This window comes from Peromyscus californicus, unplaced genomic scaffold, assembly GCF_007827085.1.
Source record: "Peromyscus californicus insignis strain IS unplaced genomic scaffold, ASM782708v3 Scaffold_9__1_contigs__length_137607984, whole genome shotgun sequence".
Classification (NCBI taxonomy): domain Eukaryota; kingdom Metazoa; phylum Chordata; class Mammalia; order Rodentia; family Cricetidae; genus Peromyscus; species Peromyscus californicus.
Window position 1 is genome coordinate 35,349,607 of NW_026294617.1, and position 12,914 is coordinate 35,362,520.

At 38.3% G+C, this 12,914-nt stretch overlaps 1 protein-coding gene across 6 annotated transcripts in view; it reads right to left on the minus strand.

Moving 5' to 3' along the window:
• Window positions 1–12,914, minus strand: part of Nbea (neurobeachin) — a 558,359-nt gene that overhangs the window by 197,165 nt on the left and 348,280 nt on the right. The window lies entirely within an intron of this gene.

The window sequence follows — 12,914 nt, forward strand, 5'->3', positions numbered from 1 at the left end:
CTCAAACACTTGCTTTGGGTGACAGCAATCTAAAATTGTTAAAACTGCAAATAAACTGGACACATACATGTATACATAAACTAGTCCACATGGGAAAAGCTCTATTTCATACCATTTCAGTCTAAGGTATGCCATGCTGAACATGCACACAATCTTGTCTGTGCTCCTTGAAGTTCAATCTGGAGGAAAATATTGTGTTCTACTTACAGCATCTGGTACAGGCTTGAAAGAGAGCACTGACTAGCAGGATGTTGCATGTAGTGTATATACTCCTGGAAATTGGTCCTATGTGGTGGTGCTGTGCTTGGTGCCAGGTTCTGTGGTAATGCTGCTCCCAGGACATGTCACAGTTTTGGCCCAACGTGCTCCTGATACACTTTACAGTACATTTATTTGGTCAGTTCTCCTAGGTCCATTCCACAGGCCTCCAACAGCGCATCAATGCTGGTGTTACTCAACTGCTTTCCTGGAAGCACATCTAGGTGCTGTAAAATCTGCACTGGGCAACAGCATGTGAGCCCACTCTCAACCTTCTCAAGTTCATTCCCGCTTCCTTCTCTCCCTGACCTATGCAGCTTTTCCTTTCTTTTTTTGAGACAGAATAGCTTTTCTTTTTCGTAGAGACTGGGGCACCAATTCTGCTTGATAAACACAAACTGATTCAAAGGTCACAAAAAAGTAAAAGCACATGCTTAAGAGGACAGCTACACCAGAACCACTGCAGAGTGGCACTAGCTGTAGGGACAAGCTGCCACTAAAGGCCCCCGGGGGCAACAGCCCTTTAGTATGGTGAACATAATGCCGCTAGCTACACAGTGACTTTGGATGCTTAGAAAAACTTGAGACAAATACTGCTATTGCAAAACCAACACCTCACTGGAGACTTTACCCTGGTTACATAGGGTACTTTTTCACTGTTCATGGGTGATTCTTACTCCTGGAATAATAGATGAAAGACAGAGTATGGACTATTTCAGATGCATATCCCAAGACAAACCCAGCACAGCAGGAATGTCTGAGGGGGAGTAATGGTCTCAATCCCTTTGCCAGTCCGGCAGTAGTTTAATTAGAGAAACTTTGAGCTTGCTTCCTTCAACAAAAGATGCAAATGCAATGATAAACAACTCAGGGATCTTTCACCTGCATAACAAGTACTCACGAATTCCCCAGCTGAGCTAACCAGCTTGTTCCTCCTTCCCCCTGCCTAGGTCAAAGGTTGAGGAGTCATCTTGTGTGGTCCTGGCCACTGCACTATCAGTCATTGGCTCATATGACCCTCAACTCATTTTCAGAATGTTTATCATACAATACAAGTATGTTGAGTATTCCTGTTTCATTTCATTTGCTTTGTAATCAACACTCTCAGCAAGACTTACACTGTAGAGTAAAACCTAGACTCCTTGGCACAGCTGATCAAATCCTCAGCTTCTCATTGCCAGCCTCCCATCACCTCTTCCCACTGTTCCACAGCAGTACTGAGTCAAGGTTAGCTCCTGGAAGATGCCATGTTCTCACATCTCTCTTGATCTGTGTTGATGCTATGCCCAATGTAAGGGGTATTCCTTTTTCCCTTTTCTATTTCTAGTTGCCCTTCACAATTCTCTTCCTTCAGATATCTGTCCTAGGTAACCCGTGTGCTGTCACAGCTAATATAACTTTGGATACATATTGGAGGCAGGATCTCTTATAAGCCTGCCCTCCGCACTACACTACTTTGTCATCTCTGCAGCATACGGGGCTGGCACTCAGTAGGTGCACACAAAACCTGCTGAAGTTCAGGTTTACATTCATTCCATTCTCATAACTTGTCAACTCTTTTCCTTATGCTCTCCCCACACCTCCTAATTCTTCCAGCTGAAGTACCTGGCATTTGCTTGCGTATTTATCTCCACAGACACCTGGAGGCCCTCTGATGGCTGGAATCACATATCTGTCTCTGTATTCTCTCATACTCAGCACATTGCCTGGTAAGGAACAAGCACTAATAAATCTTTGATGAGTGAATGGAGGCACAGGAGTCATCTCTGGATATTTCCAAATCAAAATTTCCCCAAATGCCCCAGAATCTCACTGATTTGTGTTAATTTATGTGAAATGGAGCCCAGGTATTTGCATTAAGGTAACAATGCCCATTAAGCTTCAGTCAGCCTAATAACCAAGTTTTTCCTTATATCACTACCATGTAAAAAGAGAAGGAGCAGTTTCAGGTGACTTTACGTTACCACAATAAAAATCTACTTGTAAAAAACATGCAATAGAAGGAGGTTGGAAATGTATCAAGCTTTCTCTGATCTCTTCTAGCTTTGAAGCAGAAAACATTCAAAATTTTTCATGATATTTGCTAAAGGAACTGGTACCCACACACAGAGCTGATCAACCCTGCTGAAGTGTTAGCGGCTTGCAGCCCAGTGAACTTACCAGTTTTGTGGAACTGAAACAAACATTTGTCTAGATTAGAGCATACGAGATTTAAAGGTGCTTTTCAATCACAATATCCTTTATGAATTAGAGTTTCATCCATCAACATTACAGCAAAAGGAGGAAGGTCTCAGAGGGCTGTCTCATTACAAGGCTTGTAAACACTGTCCTTAGAAAGAATTGGTTTATCACCTAACAAATCAAAATCTGATTGAGAGGGGAATTTATTTGAGATCATCTGTCTTAGAAGACATGTTGAACTGAACGCACTTCTTGGCCTCTTTAGCCATTCATCAAGAAATTAACGAGCAAATGCCACAAACCACTGGAGGAGTGCTTTAGACTGGAAATGGGAATCACAAAGAAATGAGTAAAGCCAGACAGGAGAGACGAGGATGCTTATGTCTGGAGAAGATAGGAAAATGGCATGGAAATGTAAAGTTTCAGGAGAAAAAAGTACCAGAGACTTGTGGATGAATGAAGTCAAATGCAAAAATAGATCAGTTTTCATTTCCTATCATGTTTTACACACAGGAAAGCATTTTCCATAGACTTATTCATAGAGTTATAGAGACAATGTGCAGCCCTGAAGACTTTCTTCCTTCATAAGTTTCTCTTAATAACCAGGAAACCATGAGAATCCAAGTATATTCTACTTAAGCTAATTAACTAATTTACTTTTTTTCCCTTGCCAGGGACTGAATGCAGGGCCATGTATGCTAGCAAGCTCTCGATCACTGAGCTAAATCATCTGCTCTGACAGAGGATATTTTAAAAGGGAAGTGACAGGAAAACTGTCTCCGGCATTGCTGCTATAGGCCATCACCATACAGCTTTATTACTATTGCTTCAGTTTTTATTGTCTTAAACAATCCTAAGTTAAAATACATTGACAGAATGGGCACACCTGCTTCGGTTGATACTATCAATGTCTTTAAAAAAAATCAAGATCTAGCCATTAGTTTGTTATTATTACATTATTTTATATTGATAAAAATACCATAATGGAAAACACAACATGATTTATTTTCATTTAAGCAATTATTCTACAGTTAACTGTAGATATTAAAAAAGAGCAGCAGTCACAGGGCTGAAGAGGTGGCTTAGTGATTAAGCCCTTTAAGCCTGACACAGCTGATTTCTTTATCCATCTGGCTTATTGCATGTTGTCAAACTTGTGTGGGTTAAATATTAAACCTATATCTTTTATTTTGAAATACTTTATTTAGAGATTTTCTTAGTGGCATTTCTCTTCCCTTTGTTTAGTTCTGGTGTGGTACTTGGGATGGAACCCAGGGCCATGAATGTTCAAGGCAAGTGATCTACAATTGATCTACACCCTCACTTTCTTAGTGTAATTTAATTTATAGCTCAGGCATTGAGTAAACAAAAGTTTGTTGAGAAAGCACATGAAAGTAATATTGTTATAACTCACCCACTAATTCTCCTATACACTGTTTCTTAAGTTACTTTTCTTTGCATGTCCTTCAGTTTATCCATAATGGGAAACTGGACTTTACTATTTATCATTCTTTATTCTTTTCTTTTATAACCACCATAAACGTTAAAAAAACACACACCAATTTCTTAACTTCAGTTTCCAATTTGTGAAAGAATAATGAGTATTTTCCCAACCTAAGTCTCAAGGGATTATTGCAAAATTAAGATGAGATAGCGGATGCTTATGTATTTTGAACTTCATTAAACTTAAATTAATCTCATGATATTACTGGATCTATACAAAGGGAGAAGAGAAAGTAGGCAAACGTGAGAGTCATAAACCTAAAATAAGATCAGCCTGATTCTGAAGTCCTAAGTACACTTCCTGGCCAACATCAGTGCCCTTGGCTTTGTGGAATATTTTTGTCCACCATGCTATGCAAGGTGTCGGCTCATAATCATTACAAAGCACAATGTACCCTCAGTTAGTCTAAATAGATGCTTCCTGAACAAAGAAAATATGCAGTTCATGTGCTGTTAAGTTCTTGTGAAACAGAACATAGTGCAGACAGCTGACATTTAAATACTCCCCCTCCCCCAGGACCATTTTATTCATTGCATTCATTAAGTTATTATTAAACAAGCTACACAAGCATCAACTTTATATTTTATTTTTATCATCATCATCATCACCATCATCATCATCTCATCAGTTTTGGGGTCTAAGGTTTTAACCTAGGGCCTCATGCATGCTAGGGAAGCACTCTAAAATAGAGCTATATCACCAGCCCCTTTTTCTTCTTTTTTGAAAAATGTCGATACAGGTTCTCATAAAGTTGCCGAAGCCTTGAGCCCACAGGGAAGGCCTGGCCAGCCTTGAAATAGTGATACTCCAAGCAAAGCTTTGCTGGTATCACAGGCATGTGCTACAACGCCCAGCACTGCATCAACATTTCTGATGGCTTTTGAAATTTTATACACGACTATTCTAACAATATGAATGTTTAAAATCTTGGTTATCTGAAGGAAAACACCTTCCGATTTTTTCAATTAAAAACAAGTTTAACATAGTATTTTCTCATCTTTTGAAGGGGGTCTTTGAAGGGAGGCTGGCAGAGTGAAAATTTAACCTAATTTTAATTTTGCCTAAATGTATGCTTAGAAAATTCTAATGTTTGTAGACATCTGGAAATTCGCTTCACTGGGGGGCATTCTTTTCAAGAGAGAAATTCTTTGCAACATGCATCATTTCATAATATTTTTTTATCTTGTTCAATGTGTTTTGACAAACCACCCTAATATAAGTCAGATAAAATACTGTGATTAATCTTCAAATTTAAATACTTTTTTAAAAATAAAAGCACCAATGATTTGGATACTTTGGGAAATGCTAAAATAAAGATTATTTTTCATTAAAATTCAAGTCAGAGCAACAAATACCTTTACAGGATGGTGTTTTTGTAGCTGTACACAATATTATTTAACTGCCACCCAAAGAAAAAGAGTTCAAGATAAATGCACCTTTCCCCTAATTAGGTGTAGTTACAAGATCTCATGTGATGACATGTATGTCTGTTACTGAGCACCATATAGATCTGAACATTGGACAGCAATGGTTAAGCAATGTTTTTTTTTTTTTTTTTTTTTTTTTATCACAGAGAAACTTACTGCTCCCAACTTTGGGTGCTGGGCTCAGTGAATGTGTGAGATAAAAGCTAAAGGCACTTATGTGGAAATTTGCCATAGCAGTCACCCACTAGCAAATAAATAGTTCCCTTCTAAGCAATTTAAATTTCAGATGTAATTTTACAGTTTGATTTTAAACATAGAACAAATATTTCCTCCTTAAGATGGAGATATAAAAGGAAAGATTATTTTTAACTGAGACATGGTCTGAATAGAATACTACGAGAGAGGGAGAAAGAAGAAAGGAAGAGAGAAAGGAAGGAAGGAAAAAGAAAGAAAAAAACCTGAAAAAAATCCAGGAAAATCCCAATGGTGAAAACTCCACTATACATTAGAGAGACTGGAATCCTGAAGGCACATTACTCTTTCGATATGTGATCCATCACCCAGAACCTTCATCCCATCTGCATAAACTTTTCTGGAAAAAAAAAGTCCCCACAAATGAAACAGGCTGCTCACACTCAAACAGACAATTTCTGTGTGTTACTTTGACACCTTCGTATAAAGGCAGAGTGATTAATGGATAAGTTTAATAAGTCAGATGTAAAAGCTGCAAGATCAGCCTTCATGCTCCTTCTTTTAGCTGTGGTATTTCTGTCCAGGTGAGGAAGATCTAAACATCATTCCCACTATAATTCATTTCTGTTGACAAAGGGTTTAGTGAGTGATCACAAATAGATATTATATATGCTTCTATAAAATAAAAGATTAAAAAAAGGCACTTGGACTTGAGTCATTATTGATGATACATCATTACCTTGCATACAATGGGAGCAGTGCATCCTTTGTATTTCTATCAAGGAGGAATGTGCAGACATCCCTTATCCCTTCAGGTAGGCTGTCCTCTGAACAGCCTGAGGAAAATGTTGGTGTGTAGTAATCATTTACTATTAGCAATCTGTGTATTAGTTAAGACTCAGTGTCCATAGAAATTATTCTGAGTGTTAAACCCTTATGCAGATTAGTTATGTTTGTAACAACTGACTAGAATTTAAGAAGGAGAGAGGAAAACGGCTACCTAACCCCAACAGCTATTGCTCAGTGGAAAAGGACAGCAAGGACACTTGCAAGTAAAAGAATTGGATCAATATTAACGCGATTTTCATTTCATGCTTCCCCAACTCCAGTAAGCTGACAATATACTCTGATTATGTGAACTGCCTGAGAGTAACACAGGTTATTAGAGCAGGAGGTGGAAATGGGAGGCACTTTTTATATTGACAGGCCTGCTAATAGAGTATACTGATTTTCAAAGACATGTAATACATTTTCACAATTTGGTTCTGACAGCAAAAAACAGAATTTCATTTATACCTAATTCAAAATATTCATATGTAAGCAATATTTTTACAGCAGACCAGCAAAGGGGATATTTATAAATAGCATTTTTAAACAGAAAAAAATGCAATTAAAAAGGTGCAAGAAATGCTACTGCAGTTAAGTGGATTTAAGCACAATATAACTATGAAATGTTAATATAATAATCTAACAGTCAATCCAGAAAACTGTATTCTATGATTTTTAGAAGAATATATACCATACTAACTCTTTATGCAATTTAGGATTGATATCTCTCAGTAGAATTGTGACTAGCCATGAAGTTAGGGTGATGTATAATTACTTAGAACAGAATTTTGTTATACTGCAAGCCACGTAGCACATTTTACTTGAAGAAAAACAAATACTGCTCGAGCAAGTTTGGAACTCAGTATCATACAGGTCAGGACAATGTGTCCTCAACTCTGCCTGATTTCACTGCAGAGTTTGATCCCCATGGAAAAGTGCTTAGAAGAAAAGCGATGGGAGATGAGTTTATCGAAATGGAATAACAGTGGGTCATTCCCTCCTTCTTTAAGCATTTTATTCCCTTAGAAGAAAAGAGAGGGATGGGTTGGGGAGGGAACTTGGAAAGGAAAGAAGCCTGCTAAATCTTGTGCCCCGAGGAGTAGACAGGAGCAGAATGTAAGCCTGGAATCATAGCACATCTTGAGAAGGAAAAAACATGAAGTAGATGACATAAACAAAACCTGAAGAGGGGAGGCACTTCCTAGAGCAACATGTGAAATTTGTTTCTAGTATCTCAGACTACTGGAAAAGGAGTAGAAGATGCTTTAACGGGCTTAGAGAGGAGGAAGAAAATGGTAACTAACTCCTTTCTCTTTATTACTAAAATAAGGCACAGCTAGGATGCTGATGATGTGCAGGCTATTTTAACAGCACTCAGTGGCAGAATGATTCTTTACTTGGGTTGGTGCCCTAGGAACAACCCAAGTAGACAAAAAATAAGTAAATAATAAATAAATGAATAAAAAATAAATAGAAATAAAGCCAGTATAACAAATAAATAAATTGAAAAAATAAACCTACATTATGTTTTCAGAAGTGACAATATATAAAGCCCATGAGTGACACTGAGGTGGCCTATATTACAACATCCTCATGGGTAACATGCTGTGAGAGTTACCAGATATTATCAGGTAAACTGCATGTAAGGGAATGTTCCATAGGGTCAAGTGCACACAGAGCATGGCGGGTGGTGCTTGGGGTGAGCTTAGGTCACCTACCACATCACTAGGTCACCTCATTTCTGTGGTCTGTCCTTTCGCAAACATAAATCCTTCAACAGCTCTCTGTTCACAGCCTCATTTTCATGCCATCTCCCCATAACAGCCTCTGGTTCCTTCATGTGGTACTGGTCTCTATTTGGGGATACACTACTCTGTGTGGTGTTGACCTTAACTTCACATGCCCACTCTATTCACTGATTTGGAGGAATTCAGTTCATGTTTTCAACTGCCACTCAGACATATGATCTTCACAGGGCTCACAACACTGATAGTACACTGCAAAACAAATACCTATTGTAGCATGAATCTTAAAGGGTCCTATTAATAAAAACAAACCTGGAGCCAGGTATTGGGGTGAATGCTGGAAGATCAGAGAAGCAGAACAAGCCACAGCTTCCTCACCTCACCAGTTCCTCAGCTGATCCTATTTCCTCAGACTGGAAGCCTCTGAATCTCAGCTAAACTGCTGCTCAAAAGCCTAAAAGCTTAACCAGCTCTAGTTCCTCATCCTCACGCCTTAAATACCTTTCTGCTTCCTGCCATCACTTCCTGGGATTGAAGGCTCTTGTTACCGCGCCTGGCTGTTTCCAGTGTGGCCTTGAACTCACAGAGATCCAGATGGATCTCTGCCTCTGGAATGCTAGGATTAAAGGCATGTGTGCCACCATTTTCTGGCCTCTATATCTAGTGACTGTTCTGTTCTCTGACCCCAGATAAGTTTATTAGGGTGCACAATATTTTGGGGAACACAATATCACCACAACCTATTATACTTTGCACATGTATTACTCATGCAGCTGTGTGTAGATGTTGCCAGAAATTGGTCTAAAATAAGCAAACTAATGAAGTATGTTTCCCCTTGTCACTTGGCATAAGTCCACTAGATGAACTTTACCCCAGCTTTCTCTCTAGCATCTCAGGATGTTCTAAGTAAAATAAAATATAAACAACCAATTCAGATCTTAAAAATGTTGCACTTGTCGATATGACTTTAGAAAACTTCATCCTTCAATTCAGTTTCCCAAACTCATCAAGTATGTGGTTAAATGCGGTACACGGACCCCATCAAATAAGTACAAGACAGTGACTGGGTTTTAAAGAGCACTCAGCTCTGCAAAAACATGGGTGCTCTAATGAGATATGCAGAAAAATTGGATTTTGGTTTGGAAGTGGTTTTTATTTTATCTGAGAATATGAGATATCTAAAATAAAATTATTTTATTTTTCCATATATGTTGATATACATAAAATTATTCTTTTACTTATAATCTAAAATAAAAAAATTTGTATTCATAGCTACAGACTGACTGCAAAGACTTGCTCAGGGTCATCAGTTTCTTTCCTACTGAGTCATATCCCCAGTCTTAAATACGAATACTTTATGAATTTCTGTCATTAATACAAACACAGAGTCCATCAAGTCAAGGCCTTAAGCCTCCCCATGTTGGTGAATTCTATCTAGCCTAGCCTAGCTTAGCCTACTCTGTTCTGTTCTACTCAGTTCCCTCCCCATGTTGGCGATTTCTCTTCCCTTCATCTTCCCTTCCCTCCTATCTTGGGGATTTCTATTCTTTCCACCCTTACTTCCCTGCTCACCTGGTAAATGCAGATTATTCTCTTGAGGCAATTTGTAAGTCAGCTACTCTCAGTGATACCTTCTCTGGTCAGCCTGTCTCCTGTGCTTCTGCAGGTTAGAAATGCCCTGCTCCCAAACCCAGTGTTTAGAACATGTGTGGTACACAGAAACTCTTCAGTAAGTGCCTTTCAATTAGCACAGTTAAACTTCTGAATCTGCTTAAATCTTATGTGTCTGAATCTTCAACATAAGAACAGGTAGCTTGTTGGAATAGTTTTTGATATGAGAAATGCCATGTATGTGTAAATGGATGCTATAAGCATATTTGTAGCCTTTATGACCCCAGTTTAAAAAATCTATTTAAGACATTTTACTAGCCCATAAAGCCATAGGGTAAAGACAAGGGTAGGAGACTAAGCTTATGAGGTGATGTCAAAAGCTGGCAGACAACTGCCTGCAGGTATTTCCTTCTCTTAAAACAATTGCATCATTAATTTTTCAGCAGTTACTGGAACCTAATTCAAGCCACTAATTTTTATTCCGAATACAGAGATCCAATTTATAATGCACCAACTAAAATAGGAGGTTTACTCATGTTTCTACACAGTACGGATGTGGCTTCTCAAATGCTGTAATGACTGCAAACTCCTGGAAGAATGCAGACAGACAATTTCATGGTTTTCCTCAATGGCTGCATTGCTGCACAGCATTGTTTCTACTCGCAGTGCCTTCCTATTTTCTGAGGACTGCATGTAACATATTACAGTAGCCATGCATTCAGCAGCAGACTAATTTAATTCCAGCTCATTACAGAGCTGCTTTTTGTGCATCAAGGTCATAACTTGATGGCTTCACAAGCTTAGATAAATCAGGTGTTAAGCAGACAGATCTCTGAGGAAGCTAAGAATGTTCTCATTTGCAGTTCTCAGCATATCTTATTATTTATTGCCACAGAAATGACTGATTAACTTTGTCATCTTTGCTCTGTGTTTTTTTTCCCTCCCTCAGGCTGCGGCAGCCTGCCCTCCTCTGCCAGATCAGACCTATTTAAGATGACGTCTTTGATCACAGACATGAAGCACTTGCGATCTTAGCCTTTGATGAAATGGAGCTCCACTGTAATTTTATGGAAGAGAAACAGAAGCCCAAATGATGACTGACACTCACCAAAGTGATCCAAACTTACTAAGAGTTTTTCCTATTCTTTGTCAGCAGGTATCTTTACACACTAGAAAGTACCAGAAGTTGAAGAGTCTAGGTACTGTTTTAATATGTAACACTTAAAACCCACTATTTCAATTACTTACCGATTAGCTAATTGTCCAAAGAATAAACCATGCAGGTGAGAAGATGAATTTTAAAACATCTTCCTTACATAATTTCACTGCTATGGTTTATAAAACTCCTGATAATTAAATTCTAAATCGAAAGATTTTACCACTAAAAACCACCTAAACAACACATTCAGTACATGCAAAATTAGCACATTAAACATCAAGAAAAAAATTACATGCCTCTAGGTTTTTATTAATTACATTCCAACACCAGAGAATGAGACTGTGTCAAATCATACTGAATCTTTTGCACATGACTACCTCATAAATTATTCAACTCATTAGTGTTACTAAAAAGCAGGAAAAATTTCATCGCTGCACAGGCTATTTTCCAGTTGAAAAAGGTCAGCTACAAGTTTTAATAATAAAATCATGGAGCAAACTTTTAAAAATCATTATGAAATAAAACTATTATCTTTTGTTTCCTTAAAATGATATCCAACTCTGATTATTTACTCATTTAAAGATAGAATTAACATTTTTATTTGAGACTCTAAGAAAACTGATAATAGTGCCATGAAATATGAACTACAGCTGAATATTCCTTTGCATCATGGAAGTACAACTCTATGGCAATCCAAACCGTGTGTCTGGACTTAGGGTATCAAGAAAGGTCAAGTGATCCAAGGCATTGCCACGAAACCTGAAGTCGTCCATTGCCTCTGCTTTCCTTGTGTTACCTGCATGGAGGCTCCTAGTCTCAACTTGGGCTTTGGCGTCCAGACATGTTTTACCTACTAAGGAAAGGCTACCTCTCTCAGTTTACAAGTCTTTAACCGTTTTGACTATTTTATCACTGATTCCAGTTCTTTTACCCACACTGGAAGTTACCAGTATAAAACAATATTTTGTTCCTGAAACATTTATGTTTCTATCACATGGATAAATGAAAAATCGTTGTCACCAAAATCCACAACTGAGATTGTGCATATTCAAAGCCTAATGGCAAGTTACGATTTAAAACATTTTATCATAGGGAGGTAGAAATGATGCAATTATTTGACAAGGAAGAAGGAACACACTGAATTTCAATTTGTCGACTTTGTCCTATGACGATACCCTAACCTGTGTACCCAACATCACAGGTCTATAGGGCGGTTGTTGTTCTGCACCCTGCCAGACTTTGCATACATAAAGACATTATAATGTTTGACAGGGTATTCAGACAATGGGTGGGGTTTTATATAATTTGGCTTTTCTTTTTTGGCTTTATATAGATGTTTTGAATATAAAACTTATCTTTAAAAACAGAATCTGCTTTCAATTAAGCCTCTCAGCATCTATTTTTATTGAAGGAAGTGCTTTGTAATCATTACTGGCAGTTACTTCCTCTTTCTTCTGAAGAAGTACTTCATGTGCAGATTGGGGGCAAGCAGGTCTGGAAGAAGTGGGGAGTCCTGGGTGTCTGTAATCTTCCCTTTATTTGTCTGCAGATATTCCTCCCTGGAATATTTCCGTTTTCCTGTCCCTTGCTCCTTTTCGGACTGGCAACCCTCTCCTCAGTTCCTGAGGTGCACAGACATTTGAAAAGGTGTACCCGGGAAGTGTTCAGGGAGGGAGATCTGTGGTGTGTTATCTTTGGTCTTCCACACCATGACCTGAACCCTGGCGAGTGATCATCATGTGACTCTGCCACAGGAGCTGTACAGGTGTTTTAAATATATGATGCTGTTCCTAATACCTGTCAAATAAAACCACTCTTCTTTCTCTCCATCAAGGAACCTGACACAAGAGGGACAAAAGAGCCTGAATACTGATCATCATCGAGCATGCAAAATGAATGAAAAGAGCATTTGTAAAATTCCCATGTAGTACACAGAAGATTTGCCAGCATGGCGCATTTATTTCAAGATGTGAGCACTATTTATTTTAGTCCAGGTTTATTAACAATAG